Source organism: Arachis hypogaea, chromosome 16 (genome assembly GCF_003086295.3).
Source record: "Arachis hypogaea cultivar Tifrunner chromosome 16, arahy.Tifrunner.gnm2.J5K5, whole genome shotgun sequence".
Taxonomy (NCBI): Eukaryota; Viridiplantae; Streptophyta; class Magnoliopsida; order Fabales; family Fabaceae; genus Arachis; species Arachis hypogaea.
In genome coordinates, this window is record NC_092051.1 from 74823779 (window position 1) to 74832389 (window position 8611).

Here is an 8611-nt window from a genome sequence, read left to right on the forward strand (position 1 = left end):
CATTTTAGAGGGAAAAGAGAACATTCAATAAGCATGACTTCTCAACTGGCGTGTGGCTGGCACTTTTCTGGCGTGTCACGTGCCCTTCACTTCCAGCTTGGTGTGCCACGCCTAATCCTTCAAGTGGCATGCTCGTCCCTCTCTCAATCTTGGCGTGCCACGCCTTCGAACTCAACTGGCACGCCATAGTGGATTTCTTGTATTGGCGTGCCACGCCTTCGAACTCAAGTGGCACGCCCCTTGCCTTTCTCACTTATCTTTGCCTCTGGAAACTTGTACTGGCATGCCACGCCCAAGGTCTGGCATGCCACGCCCTTGCTTTATGCTTGGCTAGGCTTCTCTGGAATGTTGAACTAGCGTGGCACGCCCAGGGTCTGGCGTGCCACGCCCCTTTTGTGAGTGAGTAGTTCCTCTGTTTGGCATGCCACGCCACGAACTTAAGTGGCACACCCCAATGCTTCGCTTTGAATGACACTGGCATGCCACGCCTGGTTACTCAAGTGGCACGCCCAATTGAAGAATGGTGAGTGGCGTGCCACGCCTTCGATACCAAGTGGCACGCCCCATGTAATTGGCCTCCTTCATCCTCTCTGGAAACTTATACCAGCGTGCCACGCCCATGATCTTGTCTTGGTTCCAGTAGTTGGCATGCCACGCCTCAGTCTTCAAGTGGCACGCCATAGGGAAATGCTAAGGTTGGCGTGCCACGCCTTCGAACTCAAGTGGCACGCCCAGTCCTTGCTTTTGGTCCTTTGTGCATTGGCGTGCCACGCTTGGTTGCTCAAGTGGCACGCCCAGTCTTCAATTGCCTTTAGCCCCTTCTCTGGATTGTTGTACCAGCATGCCACACTATGCTGCTCAAGTGGTACGCCCATGGATTTGTGAACTCTTCAAGCTTGGCGTGCCACACATGGGTTCTCAAGTGGCACGTCCAAGTGACTTCTTGGGGCTGGCGTGCCACGCCTTCGACACCAAGTGGCACGCCATAGTGAAGGTTCTTCTTGGAATGGTGAGTTGGCATGCCACGCCTTTTTGCTCAAGTGGCACGCCCATAGTAATTGATTGGCCAGGCGTGCCACGCCCAGCTTGGGGTGCGACGCCCCTTTTGTGTCCTCAATTGTAGCTCTCTAGGATTTTGTATTAGCGTGCCATGCCCAGTCTCTGGCGTGCCACGCCCACATGCATGCTTGAACTTCTTCTCTGGACTTTAGTACTGGCGTGCCATGCCCAGCTCCTGGCGTGCCACGCCAGTGCATTTTTGTGGCGTTTGCTTCAAGTGGCATGCCAGTTTCACACGCCCAGCTTCTTGTTTGTCTTCTACCCATTTTTTGATGCTTTTCTCATCTGAAATTCAGCACAACTCATCTCAAAGTAGTGTACCATAATATTCATCAAATAATGCATGAATTGTACTGATCAAATGAGATTTATGCTCTTTTATGGTCTTCTTTATGCAAGAAAGAAGGGTAGATGATGCAAGTCATCAGCTTCCTCAATCTTCATCTTTCTCATCATGGTTAGGGACATGAAATTTATGCTAGCCCCTAAGTCATACAAAGCTTTCTCAATAGTGATATCCCTATAATGCAGGGGATTTAAAAACTCTCTGGGTCTTTCAACTTTTGAGGAAGCTTCTTCTGTATGATAGCGCTGCATTCCTCGGCCAATACTATGGTATCTTTTGCCTCCCAGTTCATCTTTCTTGTTATAAGCTCCTTCAAAAATTTGGCATAGAGTGGCATTTGTTCTAATGCCTCAGCAAATGGTATGTTGATTTGGAGCTTCTTGAAGATCTCTAGGAACTTAGAGAATTGGCCGTCTTTCCCACCTTTTCCCAGTCTTTGTGGGTATGGTGCTTTTGGCACATAAAGCTTCAAGACTGGTTTTGGTTGAGGTGGAGCAGGGATCTCTTCTTCATCCTTATTTCCATGCTTTTCTGCAACTTCTTCATGGTTGTCTTTGCTTGGGGTTCCTTCCTCCACAACCTTCCCACTTCTTAGTGTAACGACCTTGCATTCTCCTCTTGGGTTAGCCATGGTATCACTGGGAAATGTGTGTGTGGGGAGTAGGATTTGCTTGGATAAAATCCCCACTTGTGCTTTCAACTTTGAGATTGCTTTGCCTTGATTTTTTAGATTTGACCTATATTCTTCTTGATTAGCGTCAATCCTTCTTTCAGTTTGTGCTTTTCTGTCCATGAGGGTGGAGACTGCCCCTGTAATCTGTGATGACAGTTGTGCTATTGCAGCCTCCATCCTCTCAAAGTTGCTCTTGATTTCACATGGTTGCATAGTTGAGGGTGGTGTGTCTTGATTGAGGTTATTGTGTATGGGTTGGTTGCTATGGTATGATGTGTTTTTTGAGTTATGGTAAGGTCTATGGTTCCCTGTTTGATGGTTGGGGTTGTGGGTGGAATGCTGATTTGATGGATAAGGTTTGTTGTGGTCCTGGTTGTGGTTTTGTTGGTTTTCCCACCCAAAATTTGGGTGGTTCTTCCAACCTGGGTTGTATGTCTTAGAGTGTGGGTCATATGGTGGTCTGGATGAATTATTCACATAATTGGCTTGTTCCCAGTCACCTTCAGATTCTGGTGCATTCCCTTCTTGTTGAGGAGTTTGGTCTTGAATGACTGAGGCTTGATTGGCCTCCATCCTCTTGGTTAAGGCTGCTATTTGGGCTACAATTTCCTTGTTCTGAGCTAACAAAGAATCTACAGAGTTGAGTTCTAGCACTCCCTTCTTCTGAGTCCTTTCTGAAGCATAGAAATACTCATTTTCAGCTACAGACTCAGTGACATCTATGGCCTCTTCAATGGTTTTCTTTTTTTTTGAGTGAGCCTCCTGAAGAATGATCCACGGCCTTCTTTGATTCATAGGATAGCCCTTCATAAAAGATATGTAGTTGTACCCACTCATTGAACATTTCTGGTGGGCATCTTCTTGTCAGATCTTTGAATCTCTCCCATGCTTCATAGAGTGTTTCCCCATCTTGTTGTCCGAAGGTTTGCACCTCAGCTCTCAGCTTGTTGATTCTTTGTGGAAGGTAAAATCTTGTAAGGAATCTGTTCACGACCTCCTCCCATGTAGTTAGGCTCTTCTTGGGGAATGATTCTAACCACTTTGCTGCTTTATCTCTGAGTGAGAAAGGGAACAAGAGTAGTTTGTAGATTTCAGGGTGTACCCCGTTGGACTTTACAGTATCACATATCCTCAAGAATATGTTGAGATGTTGATTAGGGTCTTCTTGGGCAGTTCCTCCATATGAGTAATTATTCTGAACAAGTGTGATGAGCTTAGGCTTCAGCTCAAAATTATTGGCATGAATTATTGGCTTTAGGATGCTGCTGCCACAATTTCCTGGGTTTGGGTTGATATAGGAGCCTAAGACTCTCCTTTCTTGCCTAGTATGATTGCCAACTTCTTCTTCAACATGGTTATGTGCTTCTTCTTCCATGGTGGTTTCTAGATTTTCCTCTACTATTTCCTCAACAATTATGCCTTTGCCTCTTGCTTCCTTTCTTCGCCTAAGGAGGGTCCTCTCAACTTCACTATCAAAGGGAGATGAAGTCTCTCATCTTCTACCTGTCATACAATTGGCAAATAACCAGCAGGGAACAAGTGCAGTAGGGAAAACCTTGTTGAGATTAGTGATTAGCTTTGTTGATGTAATTAATCGAACAGTTAGAAGAGTGGAAATATGGATGATGAATAAAAATAATCAAGAAGAAAGAAATAGAACTCAGAGTGGAAAGCAAAAAAAATAAAAGGTGCTAAATAAAAGAAAATAAAATAACAAGGAATTTAAATTGCTTAATCTAGCTCTCCAATCAATTTAATCACTGTCAAATTTAAGCCAATCTCCGACAACGGCACCATAAAATTTGCTGAATCCAATTCACACCCCATTCAAAAATTGGTGAATTAGTTCTTTTGGCAAGCGCACTAAAATTATCGTCAAGTAATAACCCACAGTGGAGTGGGATTGTATCCATAGAGATTGGAAAATTCAAGCAGTTTTAATTAATTGATGAATTAGTCAAGTGGATCAATATGATTGTGAAGTGCAGAATTGTGAATGACATAAATGTAAATGGCTAGAATATAGAGAAAAGCAATAAAATGCAGAAATGGAAATGGCAGAATGTAAAGTGCAGAATCATAATTGACTTGAATGTATAATTAAGCTATAAAGAAATGGATAGATAAGAATGGGGAAATTCATTGAGATCAGGAGATGTTGTCTCTGTGGATCAAATCTAGCTTATATCCTCTTCAATCATGCAACTCATTGACCTCTTGGCAATCATGATTGATTGAGCCCAAATCCCTTGGTGACTCAATCTCTTAGATCTTCATCAATAGCCAATTCCTTGGTCTAATTGCTCATGAAGAAAGATATGCTTGGTCCCTGATTATACCACACACCATCATAGGTCCAAGTAGAGGGAGGATTATATGTCACACATCCAAATACCAAAACCCATATTCTACTCAAGTGTGACAAGGGATTTCAAGCATGGTTTCATGTTTCCTTTCCCAAGGTTCCCATGAAACCCAATTGCATTCAATCTCTTTTCCAAGATAATTGAACACTAAGCATTAAGAATGAAATTCCTTCTAGCAAATCAAAGAGAAGATGAAGAGAAGTACTCAATGAGAGGGAAGTTAACTACTCATAGCTCAAGGAAAAGAACTCAAAAGTGAAGTGTAAAAGTGGATCTAAAACTAACTGCTCAACCCCTTCTTCAGTACTCCTTGGGGGTATTTATACTAGTCCTAGTAAAATAAAAGAATTACAAAAGTGAAAAAGGAAAATTACATTTTGGAGGGAAAAGAAGCTCAATAAGTGTGACCCCACAATTGGCGTGTGATTTGCGCTCTAGTGGCGAGTCACGTGCTCTTCAATTTTAGCTTGGTGTGCCATGCCCAGCCCTTCAAGTGGCACGCTCGTCTTCACTAACAAACTTGGCGTGCCACGCCTTCGAGCTCAAGTGGCACGCCCTAGTCTTTTTCCACTTCTCTTTGACTCTGGAAACTTGAACTAGCGTGGCACGCCCAGGGTTTGGCATGCCACGCCCTTGCTCTATGCTTGGCTAAGCTTTTTTGGAAAGTTGCGTGGCACGCCCAGGGTCTGGCGTGCCACGCCCCTTTGTGTGTGAATGGTTCCTCTGTTTGGCGTGCCACGCCACGAACTCAAGTTGCACGCCCCAATGCTTCTTTGCTCTCTGAATGACACTGGCGTGCCACGCTTGGGATTCAAGTGGCATGCCTAAGTGAAGAATAGTGAGTGGCGTGCCACGCCTTCGATACCAAGTGGCACGCCCCATATAATTGGTGATGCGTGAGCATCTTCTCTATCTTTTCCTAGTAAATTTGCATTCAAATTGTTGAGTTTAATCAAGATTTAAATATCTTTTAGCCACTATGGATGCTACTTTGAGTTGTGCACAATTCTATTTATTTCAGGTAGCATCCAGAGGGAGTTTACGGAGTTTTGTAGCAGAAAAGGGAGAAAGCAAATGATGCTGTCAATCCTGACCTCCTTGCACTCAAACTGGAATAACCTGAGCTACAGAGGTCCAATTGACGTGATTCTAGTGGCATTGAAAGTTAACTTCTAGGGCTTTCCAACGATATATAATAGTGCACATTTCTTCTCCAGCAACCTCTGCATCCCCCACGTTGAACTTGGTTCCTTCCAAGTTCGGCGTGGATTGGAGAACTTCCAAGGAAGCACTTGCTGCCTTCTCCACGTTGAACTTGGAAAAAGCCAAGTTCAGCGTGGAGCTTAATGAATCCAATGGTCCCCACACTCTTCAAGCCCCACACAGATCAATTAAATTAATTTTGAATCAACTTTTATTTTATTTACAATTAGGAAAAGATATTATTTTAGTTTTAGGAAATATATTTTACATTAATTAGGATTAGATATAAAAGGGAAAAGAATCAGCCCTTCGGCTCTCTCTTCTCTTTTACCTCATTCCGTACTTTACAGTTTTACGAATCCTAGTTTTTCTCTCTACATCATGAGTAACTAAACCTCTACTGTTAAGGTTAGGAGCTCTATCTATTGTATGGATTGAGACTATTATTTTTCTATTTTAATTCATGTACTGATTTATATTTCAAGAATTGTTTTCGTTCTTTATTTTATGAATTTGGGTGGAACGGAAGTATGACCCTTTTTCTAATTGAGTTCTTGTATAACTTGGAAAAGCTCTTTATTTGAACAACAGCTTGAAAACATATTCTCCTAAATTTCTAATTATCTAGACTTAATGGAATACGTGACATATAATCCTCTTATATTTGGGTAATTAGGATTTTTGTGGCATATAAACTAGAATTGAACTTCATCCTCTAATTGGAATTAAGTGACCAAGGAATTGGTGGTTGATGAAAGTTAGAGTAGACTAAGAAGGTCTAAGGAATTAGGGCTTAGTCATATATAGTTTGCCATGAATTAAATCTTGCATGAGTAAAATAGTTAGTAAGAAAAGTTAATCCGAAAAATAGATATCTCTGAAACCTTAACTGTTTCTCCATATATTATTCACAACTCGTTTACTGCTTGCTTTCTAATTTACCGAATTTACTGTTTAATGCTTTTGAACTCTTAAACACCATTTTCTGCTTGTCTAACTAAGTAAATTAATCAACCATTGTTGCTTAGTCCATCAATCCTTGTGGGATCGACCCTCACTCACCTGAGGTATTACTTGGTACGACCCGGTGCACTTGCCGGTTAGTTTGTGGTTTTTAATTCCGCACCAAGTTTTTGGCGCCGTTGCCGGGGATTGACTGTGATTAACAAGTATTAGTTGTTTGATTGCTTAGATTAGGCGTTTTAATTTTAATTTTATTAAAATTTTGTTTATTTATTTTCGAAAAAAAAAATTAAATAAATAGTACTAATATTTTTCTTAATTTCTGAAATTAAGTTTGGTGTTTCCTAGTTAGTTTTATTTTAATTTTTAGAATTCTGTTCTTTCTTCTCTGTCTTCCTGTTAACCACATGGTGCGTTTAATTCTTTTTGGTGTTTTGTGCTAAGAAAAAATAATGGAGATAGATCACATGGGTTACTACTCACACCCAAGGAGTGATTCATGTTATTGTGAATGGGGGAACTACCCAAATTTTGGTTGGCAAAGTCAAAACCAGAGAAACTTCAGTGCTCCATGTTCCAACTATCAAGAACCACCACCTCCATATTCATACCAAGAACCACCACATCTCTACCCATATCAAGAACCATCATCTTTCTACCCATATCAAGAGCCACTATCTTCCTATTCATACCAAGAACCATCATCTTTTTACTCTTATCAAGAATCATCATCTCCTTCTTATTCATGTCAAGAACCACCATCTCCTTATTCATCTCAAGTACCATTAGATATTGAGCTTTTCATGAAAGAATTCATACATGATACAAAGACAAGTGTCAAAAAATGTAGAGAAACATGTGCAGTCGATTATCAAGTCCCAAAAAGTGGAACAAGCAAATTCCTTCCCAAGAGATATAATGCAAGATCCTATAGAAGAAAGTGAGGAAATCAATCAAAGGAGTTTATACTCCAATGAATTAAAGAACTTTCCACCCTCACAACTGGAAGAAGAGGATGATTCAAAAACAAAAGAGGAAGATGCACAAACAAAGGAGGTTGTAAGGAATGAAAACAATTATGGGAATCTACACTCCAATGAAGTAGAGACTGGCATAGATAGTGAGTTTATTGAACCACCAATTCAAGAAGTTCTTGATGAAGGGTACACTCTAACCATCACACAACACCTAAATTTTGAAATCAAAGAAGTGAAGGAAACCAAGGAAAGCACTGAAAAGGGGATTGTGACCAAGAAACCAAAGAAAACATCCATGGAAAAGAGAAGGTCAGAAAAAATCAATCCAACCTCTACACCAACAAGCAAGGTGAATCAAGTTAATCACAATAAAAGAAAGCTTGTTCGGAGGAATTTATATCAGGGGGCACTAATTTTCACATCTCCCCCCTTGGAGACATTTCTTTTAACCAACTGGAAGAAGAGGAAGAAAATTCAACAATCAAGTGTCAAGCTAGTGACATTAAAGAAGCGCTTGTCGGAAGGCAACCCGTTGATTTCGTATCCTTAGTTATTTTTCCGTTGCGTTGATTATATTACTTGTTCGAATTTTTATGGAGTTTTTACTATTTTCCTTTGTTTTACATATGTTTGATCGTGCAGAATTTTTAGAACAGGAACCGGACACTTAGAAAAATTTTTGAACACTCTAGAGGATGTTGAGTCTGCCAACTCCGCGCTGAACTTGGAATTTTCCAAGTTCAATGTGGAGTATGCGTAATAGCTAGACAAAAGGCACTGTACAGTCCATGCTGAACTTTGGATTTTCCAAGTTCAGCGTGGAGAACGACGTAACAAGGAACAAAATCAAGCAAAAGTTCACGCCGAACTTGATCCTTTGCAAGTTTCGCGTGGAGAGGAACGCATGCATTTGAAGGCTGCGGCACTGAACTTACCTTTCATCGAGTTCAGCGTGGAATCAGATTACATTACCCCCTTTATATAACATATATATATATCATACCCCCTCCCCTTATATTTATAC